Source organism: Mercenaria mercenaria, chromosome 14 (assembly GCF_021730395.1).
Source record: "Mercenaria mercenaria strain notata chromosome 14, MADL_Memer_1, whole genome shotgun sequence".
In the NCBI taxonomy this organism is placed as follows: domain Eukaryota; kingdom Metazoa; phylum Mollusca; class Bivalvia; order Venerida; family Veneridae; genus Mercenaria; species Mercenaria mercenaria.
The window spans coordinates 6,444,379-6,456,792 of NC_069374.1; the positions used below are offsets into that span (position 1 = coordinate 6,444,379).

Here is a 12,414-nt window from a genome sequence, read left to right on the forward strand (position 1 = left end):
GCAAGGCTCGCACTATAGCTAAAATCTGCAGTGATGACTGATCTCATCTTACTCGGTATAGCATTCGTCGAAAAGTTTCACGATACAGTTTTATGCTGGTTCCCTTAGCTTTCTCTTTAACGAAGAACGTTCGTAGGATGACAGCATGGGTCAGTAAATGACTGCTACTGCTTAAGGCGTCAGTAGGTCAAAATGTACATCTAGACTGAAAGTAAGTCCATGTCAGAAGTTAGTGAAAGTTTTGGCTTTAATCTGCCTGACGATGGTCTCTGGTATTTCTGAAGTTGTTTGGTCAAAAGCCAAGGTACCAGCATGCAAAATTAGATATCCACTTGCCACCGATAGGTTATCATGGGGGCATAATTATGTGTTATACAAACAACTTTTGTTTAGAATGCGCTGAATTGAAAACATAGCTAACTTTCTTTTAATAAGTTTACAAAATCCTCAATCCTTTAAAAGCTTTTCAGTAAAGTATATTTGAAATAACAAGCTTTTGTTTCGCCCCAGTATGGTTGCAACGCAGTTTGTCAGATACTAGCATATTCTCCGTTTTGAAGTTAATGGGTGTGCGTCTTAACTGAAAACTAAGTGCTCTTTTACAAAGCAATGGTGAATGACAAACTCTTCGGAAACTGTGAAAACTCCGCTACTTGTCATTTTACGAAATGCAAACCGATGTTTCGTTATAACTGATTCATGTCATTATACATGGTCGCATTTAGTATTTTATATCGAAACATCATGTTCTTGGATATATTTTAACAGTTTATAACTTAGCATGGTGATAATTAACGGATAAAGTTTCACAATTTTCTAAATCCTTGAACAAGTTTACAGTCCCGTTTTACCACGCCAGTCAATAAAAGAAATGATACATTTGATTTGAATATTTACAATTTGCATGAAATCATATTCTTTGATGTCATAAACCTTTGAACACATGTTATTAGTCGACATTTACGTTACGGTTTATAATAATGTATCTTTGACGTGTCCTTTATACATATGTGTATTCAGTTGTCTGTTAAGTAATGCACCAAATTATTAAAATTAAATGCAATATTTACGTTACACACGGTAATACGGTAATACATACGGTTTACTGTCGCACTTTATGTGGTAATTTTTATCGGAGTTGTTCATGTCACTTACTGTGTGAGGTACAGTACTTTTATGGCTCATTGTACTGCGTAGATTATGCAAGCAAACAAATCGACCTTATTGTTAATTTCTTACCAGCCAAGGGTAAAACTTAGTAAACTATTTCGAAAACAATATTTTACGTACGTTAGTTAAATAAATATGTACTTGACAATCAATATATTTTGCGAGTAAATTCAATTATATACCTATTCCATATAACAGAAGCAGAACCAGCTCTTTTTTCTACAATAGGTTTTCCCGATTTTGTAACATACCGACAATATACCACGTGACCCCCGATCATGACCCACGCCGGCTAGGTTCATAGCAGCCCTGTAATAAATGTCAGAATATTGCTGTTAAGCTTTTGTTACTCGTAGCTGTTGGCGCATGTCATTTGTAGTGTCAAAGTGTATTGCATACTGTCACGTCTGCTTTTTTTTAGATATTTTCCCATAGCTACAGAGATCCGCGCATTTCAAGACATTTTTGGAATTATTCAACGTGTCAGATGTTTAATACCGTATTTTAACTAACTGTGCCATTATAAGAAATTTGCTGAACGGTAATCATTAATTCATAAAATGGTTCTCATTTCCGTGCTCGGCAGTGTATCAATCTTACAGAACTACCTTTACTCAACTCAGCGAAACCGGATTGTAAAATTAGTTATCGTTCAAGACGCTTTTTTGTTTGTTTTGGGGTTAAACGCCGTTTTTCTACTGTATTACAGTAATGTAACGGCGGGCAGTTAACCTAACTAGTGTTCCTGGATTCTGTACCATTACAAACCTGTTCTCCGCACTGGCATCAGAACAGAAAGAAAATGCCTCTGTACATGTCATACCTTACCCCTAGGTATTCTATAAAAACCATGGTCATGAACGGAAAAATATACTAACCCGTTTCAATCGCGCATTTCATACCTAAAACACGTAGTTCGGTAAATGCGTACTTTGGATATCAAACAAGTGGTAATTTATCTTCCATTGTGTACCGGTCACATTTCTTCAATACATCTTACCTTAGAAAAACAACGCGTAGTTTATAGTTATTTGAAAGCTACACAAAAAACTTGCTTGAACTTCCCTGTTGAAGTTCCGTTCTAGCTTACAAAACCATTTTGATTGGCTGTTGTGAAAATTTATGTCAATCGTCATTTTGCTACACGTGTTTGCTAAAATGTGAAAATGCAGCGTAAATGTGTAAAATGAATAAAATAAACAGAACAGATGCAGACCAATGTACGTTTTCAAATTAAAGATCATATATAAGATGAATTTCATTCATCATTCCGAGTTTTAGTGTAAAATTGTGATTTTTTTTTTTAATTCTGATTTTGTTTGTTTACATATCGCCAAACATATGCACACTGCCGTGACCTCTAGACCGGATGTTCATTAGGGAAGGTCAAGCAAGTTTTTTCTGTAACGTTGACGAAAGCATAAAATATGTTGATAATCACAGCAACATGGAATATTGAGGTAAGGTGACTGGTGCACTATGGAAGATAAATTATCGCTTGTTCATTATACTAGGTACCCATGCACCGAACTGCGCGTTTAAGCTGAGAAATGTACGATTAAAACGGGTCAGTATATTTTCCCGTTCATGACCAAGGTTCTTATATAATACCTAGGGGTAAGGTATAACATGTTCAGAGGCATTTTCTTTCTATTCTGGTGCAAGTGGTTTTCCAAAAGTAACTGCTAACTTCCCCACATGAATCAGAGGTGAAGGACTAATGATTTCAGACACAATGTCTTTTATCAATTAGTCACGGAGAACATACGCCCTGTCCGAGGTTCGAACTCACGACCCCGCGATCCGTAGACCAACGCTCTACCTACTGAGCTAAGCGGGTGGATTCGAGAATGTGAGCGCCCAGTTTTAAATCAGTAAATTCTCAATAAAACTCTTACATTAAGTAAGCTGCATTTAAGGGAGATGGCCTTTTCGTAAAACACGTTGAGTAACATTTGGGTTACTGCGGATAATCGATGTGATTCACATTGTGTATACACCAAATTGAAATACTGACTGCACAACGAAAAGAATCTCGAAATGTTGTCTTATGGTGTCGTTGTCTTATGGTGTCGCGTTACACGTTGTGCTCATGTGAGGAAGTCATCTAGCTGGTTTGCGGAAGGTCGGTGGTCCTACCCAGGTGCCCGTCCGTAACAAAATAATGGACGGAGGGACACCTGGAGCTTTCCTTCACCATCAAAGTTGAAAAGTCTGACCTATATTTTTGTCGGTGCGACGTTAAATTTACAAAAAGAAATAAAATAAATAAAATTAGACATAAAACACATTGTATTGGTCTTATATATATCGCTGTCAAATTGTAACTAGATACTTGTTATTTCTCATCTTTTCCATGCAAACCATGTATAATTACCGTCATGGAAATACAAATGAATACAGTCTTTAAATCATTATGCTTTCTTAATTCCTTATAAAATAGGAAGGTAGAAAACCACAAGTCGAACGAAAATATTGCAAGCTAGGTTTGACTGAGCCTGTTCATGAACGACCACGCCCTCTTGCCCTGGGTTGAGCAGAACTCAACATTTACACATGTTATAAGTATCAGAATATAATTAGAGACACCCGCCAATGTATTCACACGGCCTTCAATAATGTACAGAAAGCAATTCCATGAAAAGAGGCGTATGATCCCCACTTAAAATATTGGCTCTGCCCTAAACGAGAAAACAATGGGCAGACCTGAACAAAATGAAATTTATAAAGGGGATCTGAGCCCGCATACCACAAAAACTGCCAAAAGAAAAAATCAAAAAGCAGGCAACATATCCAAAGATTGATGAAACAAAACCCAAAGGCTATGAAAGCGGGAGTATTGGAACGACCCATGTCGGAATGGTCAAGCTTTAAAATTAAACCATACTCGAACACAACATGCCGTTTAGTCCGCCCGCTTAGCTCAATAGGGATAGCACAGATCTACGGATGGCAGGGTTGTGGATTCAATACCCGGGGCGAGGCGCATGTTCTGACAATTTGTTATTTAGAGAAATTGTATCTGAAATCATTCGCCCTCCACCTCTGATTACGCTGGGAAGTTGAAAGTTACTTGAGAACAGGTTTGTACTGGTACAGAATCAAGGAACACTAGTTAGGGTAACTGTCCACCGTTACTTGAAAAACAAATGGCGTTAAACCCAAAATGAACACATTATGCTTTCAGCAATATCAGCCATATGCAAGTTTGCAAATGCAATATGCTTACACTTAAATCACCGTTTGTTTAGATCTTTTCGACTTTGGCATCTTTCCACTCCTTCATTCTTATCGGCTCACAGGGCGGACACACTATCACCAACATTAAACGATGCAGCCTATTCAGAAGAAAAAGACTGCATAATATGAATTATATTTCAAACCATTTTGATGATAATATACATAGCTAAAGTTGCAAAATGTTCGTAGATGAAGTTATTTTTCTTGAAAGTATTACTAAAGATAAATCACTTCATTCATCAAACGGAAAGTGACTTGCTTATTTCTACATGTAGCAATTGTTGAAACCGGCGTTAAACCCAAAATAAATTAACATCAATATACGAAAACCTTCTGTACAATATTGTCAGTAAATGCATGTGCCAAAATGTTACCACGGCATTTTCTAGTGCAATTATAAGTCAACAATGTACACTGTTGAAAATGTTTTCAGTTCAAGCAGCTTGTGGTTTACTACACGTCAAATACTTGAAGAAATATTCATCGCTCCATACCTATTCATAGAAACAGACTAAAATGGACTTGTATACCAGTGATGGAAGCAATGCTAGCTTACACTGTTGTCGTTTACACTAGCAATACCTTCTGTTAGCTTCCTCTTTTGTGTTGACAATGTGCTGGTATGCTCTTCCTAAACGATCAAGTTAAAAATATATTCTAATTATATTCTGGATAAACTTCTGAAAAAATGCTAATTCTAGAGTTTAAAATTATCACAAAGGCATCTTTCAACAGTAGAATAGAGAACAATATAAGGCTATTTACCTGCCGGTCAATAGTCAAAACTATCGCCTTTATTACAAGACATTAGAAATAAATGTTCATATTATGTTCTTGAAGTCTTGACTTTAGCCCCTAAAAATTTAATATTGTAATTGTCTTATGCTGCAGTTAATATAACAAACTAAGGGCTGCCAGTTTATATAAGAAGTGAGGTAAAGATATACATTAAAAAACATAGTCCTAATAAAATATGTAAAGGATGCGTAATCTTTCATGTTTCAGTTTATACTTGGTTCTCTTTCAGCCTTTTAGCTCATCTCACATAGCACTGTTCTTTGCCTGAAAAAAGCATCTTATGACAACATATTCAGTACAACATATCATTAACATACTCAATGCTTGTGTCTAATCCATTACCCTTCTTTTGTCACTTGATATCAAGACAAGCAAAAAAAATGAAGTTATTTCACATTGTTCACCGAAATAAAATGCAATGCGATCTGACGGCTGAGCGCGAAATTATTGTACCTTGTACATTATCCATAAACGTTTGTGTTCAGTTTTCGATAAGAAAAGAAACAAGTGATAGCATATATAAGTCAGGAACAACTGTATTAAACTTCATTGAGTTTCCATTTCACTTCAAAGTGTATTATAAGAAAGTATAAAATTCTTCAGAACAAAAATAATCTTTCTCATCAAAACAATACCAATGAAATGTGTTGAACACAATAATTTTTTCATATGATGACTTTTATAAATAGGCTATTTATTTTACTGACCGGCTCTCGGCATCTGGCTTCTGTTGCGGATAGTTTTTGCCTATACCATATCTCCCCTTATCTCAAAGTACATGAAAATACATACAAGTACTAAACTATGGAAAAACTTTCTCAATTTTCAACAATTTGATAGAAATTTAAAGACACTTCGTTTTAGAAGTATACACCAATGTAAACTTAGGAATAAAAATATACACATTCAGAACTGGGAAGGGCTTGATGTTATATTGTTAGGCCTTGCTGCCAAACCAATGCCTTTGTTGCTTCGTTATAATTGTGTGTATCTGTTTACATTACATGAAGGTAAAGGAAATGTAATATGGCTTTATCAAACATGCATTCAAATTAATTTTTCCATTTTCCAGTGTAAGAGTCTGGCCAAGAAATGCTTTAATCATTTGTGTAATCTGTATGTCAGTTGTAGCATCATGTTTAACAATTGGGACGGTAACAACGGGTTGAATAGTAGTTGAATTTAATGTCATTACTGAATTTTTAACCTATATTTGTATCATATGTACACTGGAGTTTGTTTTCTTTGATAAACCTTTAACAACATACATAAGTAAGCTTTTCATTGTGTTCATTGTATAGTGTGTGTTACAGAACTATTATTTTATATTAAGGTAGTTCTGCACGTTTGGATCAAAAATTTTTCTACAATGTAGAATTTGATTAAACTCCAATTTTTCAAAACTTCAAAATATACCTAGAAAATTCAGCAAATAAAAAAGATAGGGTCGTGTGCTTGATTTTTTGCTAGGCTGGTTTGAAAAATTTGGACCTCACGCAATATTTCATAATGGGAGTCTATGGGAAAATCATAACTTTCATAACATTTTCGCGAATAGAATTTTTTCTACAATGTAGATTTTGATGAAACTTCTCACAATTGTAAATAAACACATGGCCTATAATTTGGTGAAATAAAATGTATAGGTCCGTGTGCTTACTTTTGAGATATTTTACCATGATTAAAGGGAACCGGGCATTTCACGTTAATTTTAAGAAATTATTTTAATTTTTTTAACGTGTCATATGTTTTAATATCATATTTTGACTTAAGAAATATAGCAACAGTGCCATTATAACAAATTTACTCACATGTTTCGATTAATTCATAAATTGATTTTCATTTCCGTACGCCGAATCCAGGCTTTATTCTACGTTTTCCGGATAAATGACGTTACGCCATCACTTCCGGTTTTTCAAACGTGCAGAACTACCTTAATCTTTGTTTTGTTGTTAGGTTTTTTTCTAAGTCTGTGTATTTTGTATTTCTTTGTTAGGAAAATTTCAGGACCGCGTCTTCCTGGTATATCGCATCACTCTCTTTTATTAAGAACGTTTTCCGGCTTGTCCTTTCGGGCTATGGATACAACTCAAGTGATACAAACCACCTAATGGAATAGTCATATCATATCCCCTATACATCTGAGCAATCAAACACTGTTATTTTGTCTTTTCCTAATTACCTTGTCATTAACGTCATCATCATTAGAACACGAATAATCTGACACAGCCATTGAATGTTTAATTGCAAGTTTGCAACCCCTGAAAATAAAAAGAAAAAACACAGTCTTTTTTATTAAAATAGAAAAAGTGGAAACTCCACAGTTCGCTCAACACAACAAAAACGAAAATGTTGCAGGCTCGGTTTGATTGAGCCTGTTCATGGACGGTAGTTAAAATGCATGCTACCGTCCACGCGCTCTAGCCACGGGTTGAGCAGAACTCAACATTTACACATGCTAAAAGTACAAAAAACAATTTAGAGACATCCGCAGATGTGTTCATACGGCGGTGCACATGGAACCTTCAATGCTACACTAGCGTGTAATTCCATGAAAAGCGGCGTATGGACCCCAGTTAAAATAATGGGTTTGCCCTAAACGAGAAAAAAATGAGCAGAACAAACTAAACTGGAACTTAGAAAGGGGATCTGAGGTTATGGAGCCTGCATATCACAGGAACTGCCAAAAGACAAAATTTAAAAGCAGGCACCATATCCAAGGGGTGATTAAACAATACCCAAAGCTATGAAAGGGGGAGTATTGGAACCATCCAGGCCGAAATGTTCATGCTGAGAAATTAAACATTACCAGTAACACGAATAAAAGTCGTGCTGAACGATCTGAGAAGATCGAAATATAACAGCCCTGATTAATACACACTTTGCAATGACATGTATTATTTTACCCGTCAAAGACTTTTCTAATACAAAGAAACAATATCACTGCCCGATGAATCAAAGATTCTAACAGCATTTAATTGCGTTAAACACTTACGTACGAGTTAAAAGCGTTTATACAGCAGTCCAGTGTTTAGATGACATAATTTGTGCGTTTGTGCACCATGACACCAATTAAAATTGACAACCGTCTTGTGAAGAGAGCCCTGGGTACGATTACTTTAAATGTAGCATGTCGAATTACCACGTTAGCTTCTGATATTGCAGTATCTTTTGCAATTCGCACTATCATCAGAACAAATGCCACTTGCATTCTTCTGCAGGATTTGGTCTTGATGTAGGTTACCATGGGCAACTACTATAAATAAGCTGAGATACACAAGTGTTAATTTATTCTTACAACAGAGTTTGCTATTACACAACCTTTTTGAACAATATATAATTTTCCTTTTAGATTACTTACTTTTCACCCTCATCAAGCAACACAGCTAGACAAGTCAACTGGTCCTCTGTGCCTTCTATTCTCTTTCATCCGTCCAATAGGCTTTTTACTAGCTTTAAGAATACGGTCATTATTCCATGCTTTATCTAGTTGAAGAATTTACTCATACAATTCATCACATAATTTCACCATGGCAAAATGATGTTGTTGGAAACTTGTCGAATTTTCTCAAACAAAACTTTTGATTTATTTATATAAGCATTTTAAAATTTCTGTCACTCTTAGTTTTAAGATACATGTTTCCGGTTAGCCAGTGTTTCAATGTTTGAATCCTGAAGACAATAACAATTTATTATGGCATTTAATCAGATGTCCTTTTAAAGCCAAAAAGTGATGCTCAAAGGTATGTTCCAATGAACCTATATTTTATTTTGTCAATCCCAATAAACAATTTCATCTCAAATAATCAAACACTGTAGACATTTATTTATTGGTCGACTAACTTTCTGCAGATGTATATGTGCTGGAATCTTACTTTGACAGCAAACTGTAGAAATCTATCCTGACTTAAAGCAAGCATTCTTAGCAATATGCACTTGTAACCAATGTGACACAATGAAAACCATATTTATCATCGACATTTGCTCAACCGTTTTGGAAGGCAGAAGTAATATACACAAAGCTGATGGAATGACAAAATGTGCTGCAACTGTAAAGTGTAGTCGCCGTAGTAATGATGAGTCCCATTAAAATCTAAACATACATTTTAATTGTAACAGAAATAATTACTTATTGATGTCAAGAAAGTGAATCATACCTCATATCCAAAAAACTGTCTTCAGCTCGAGTTTCCATGGCCTAATGTCAGCTGGGCTCACTTGGGTGCATGACATTATTGGTCGGATGAGTTTCACTTTGTCAATGAACGATAGTTCTTTTGAAAGTGTCTTTACTTCATTGTTATGATCTCCAAGCTGAAGTGCATCTTCGGTTGACAGCTCAGTATAAATTTGCATCTTTGCAAGTTGGGAGCGCAACAAATCTTTACGACTCAAATTATGTAGTGCTGTCCTGCTATGGTTGCCTCCTAAAACTTGCATTTCACATATTCTAGATGAGGATGACGAAGTTTCTCTTTCGTATCAAGTCTTGGGCTATCTCTCCCTAAACAGAAAATAAAACAGTGATATATATTATACATGCATTTAAAAATTATTATTTAAACAAAATAGCATAAAAGTATTCATTAACGGAATTATAACAAAATGTGATTGATACCCATAAATGCTGCTTTTCTACACAGGAAGTTCCCCTAAAAGCGGGAGTATTGGAACCACTCAGGCCGAAATGTTCATGCTGAGAAACTAAACAGTACCAGTAACACGACATAAAAGTCGTGCTGAACGATCTGAGAAGATCGAAATATAACAGCCCTGATTGAATGTACGGGGAGACATTTTACGGCCGCCACACGGCACAAACAACGCTGCTGTGATAATAAAATAGAAAAAGTGGAAACTCCACAGGTCGCTCAACACAACAAAAACGAAAATGTTGCAGGCTCGGTTTGATTGAGCCTGTTCATGGACGGTAGTGGAAATGCATGCTACCGTCCACGCCCTCTAGCCCCGGGTTGAGCAGAACTCAACATTTACACATGCTAAAAGTACAAAAAGAAATTTAGAGACATCCGCAGATGTGTTCATACGGCGGTGCACATGGAACCTTCAATGCTAGACTAGTGTGTAAGAACAGAGGATGGGACGTAATATATAAGAAGGCCCCATTTCTTTTATAGCAGAGCTACCGGCGCCGCATTACGGTTAGACGTGTGAAAAAAAAAATGAATAGAGAGATCTAACTGCGTATACTAACGAGTTGAAAATTCGTGGTCTTTTTTTGGAATCGGTGTTGTTCAGATTTTTTCATGTGTACTATGTACATAGTAATTAATCAGTAAAGACGTCAGAAGACGTTTACTGTTTAAGGTTGACAAAAGCGTCTCGCTTATTGCTTTTGAATATTGAATAAAAATGTAAATGGGCGTTTAATAATAAGAAATTAGTGCTAAATACATTTTTTACGAAGGAAAAAGAAATAAAATACAATAAATTTATTTTTAAACTACTTTCGTCACGCTGCCATTACTGAACTTTATTATATATACATGTACTTATATTTGTCCCGATGACGTCATAACTACACAGTGGTGTAGTGGTTAGTGAGTTCGCGTTGAAAGATCGCGAGTTTGAACCTCAACTGGACCAGTTTTTTTTTTAATTCCTTTTTTATTTCAGTCTCTTTTTTTTTTGTATAATAAGTTTTGAAAATATTGTTAACTAAAGTTATTCATGTAAAATTTAACAAATGTTTATAGTTTTGATGTCAGGTTCCAATGCAGTGCCTGTGCAGTAGTCAGTAGACATAACTTTAAAAAAAAAGAGCTTTAGGATCAAAATATACAGACATTGAACTGTGAAAAACATGCTCTTCTCCCCGTTCACATATATTTCGTCCGTTAGCTTTAAAATCACTAACCAGACTTTATAAAAATAAAACTAACCCTATTGGCGATGAATTATCAATAAACATCAAAAAGGTTCTTACTGCCATCCCTATTCTCTAGTGCTAAAAGATTAACCATAAAAAAAGCCACAGATTGTGAACTTGAAAGTTATGCAAATAAACAGGTGTTTTCGAGAATTTCGGCAAACACTGTTTTTCTCTAGGTAAATTTCTGATCATTAACTTTTAAAAACTGCTAGTCTTTTGGGTTTAAAACAAGCTGTGTACAGTTATGTAAATGATTGTAATTTTCCCATGCCAGGCGTCTATTATAGCTGCATTTTTTTTTACTAAAAGTTGAACACATTCTTCCATCCAAAAAGAACCAAAATTTGACAATAATGACATTTAAAAGAATTACAATAGTCATTTCCAGGATTACGTAAATTCTAATTTCTATCAACTTTGGAATTAGAACATTAACTTTTTACATTAAGTCCTCATTGCCAAACATTTACAAGCAAAGAGACAAAATTCCTTTGGCTGTTGGTCTAATGAGATTCTGTTAGGTTTGAAATTTTCAAGATTCAAGCTTTCCAGTTTGAAGGAGTTATCATTTGTGACTGGTTTCCAGTATGATAATAATTTATGTAAAATTTTTGATGCAGTACGTTTTAATATTAAGAATAACAGAAATTATTTAATTACGTTTTTTTTTCTTTATCTTGGTGCCGATTTTAATCTATATCGAACTTTCTTTTGATTATAATATAGAATATCTTTCGAGTTTTCACATGTCAAGAATTAAACTTGATACAGTCTAAAACATGCATTTAGAAATTATGAATTATCATTAATACTTATAATTTTAAAAGATTTAATAGAACATAAACTTCCTAAACGAATCCATAATTCCAGATAATTCCAACACCACAGTGACTCCTTTAATTTTTAAGGGCTCTGGTGAGTTTTCAAGGGAACTCTGCCCTTTAGGTAGCACCTAATTTCATATTATTCCTTTATAAATTGAAAAATAATGCACATATTTATGAAAATAGGCCGCTCAAAGCTAAATTTGCGGTTCTAGTGCCAGTGCGTCATACCAAAGACGTAAAAAAATCGTACTAGCAGCTTCCTCGCTTGGCGCTCAGAATTAAGAGGGTAGTGCTATGACTGGTCAGCCCGGTGTCAGTATAATGTGACTGGGTGGGGTGCCATGTCACTTACGGCGTGATATTCCAGTGAGGCAACACTATAAAAATGGGCATTGTGCTCACTGCTACAAGTAGACACCGTAGTTTATACGACTGAAAAAATGTTGAAAAAGACGTTAAACCGGAACACTCACAAATACATTCTCA

General features: G+C 35.2%; 1 protein-coding gene across 1 annotated transcript in view; it reads left to right on the forward strand.

Annotated features, from left to right (window-relative positions):
* Positions 1-12,414, forward strand: part of LOC123528007 (uncharacterized) — a 37,035-nt gene that overhangs the window by 14,920 nt on the left and 9,701 nt on the right. The window lies entirely within an intron of this gene.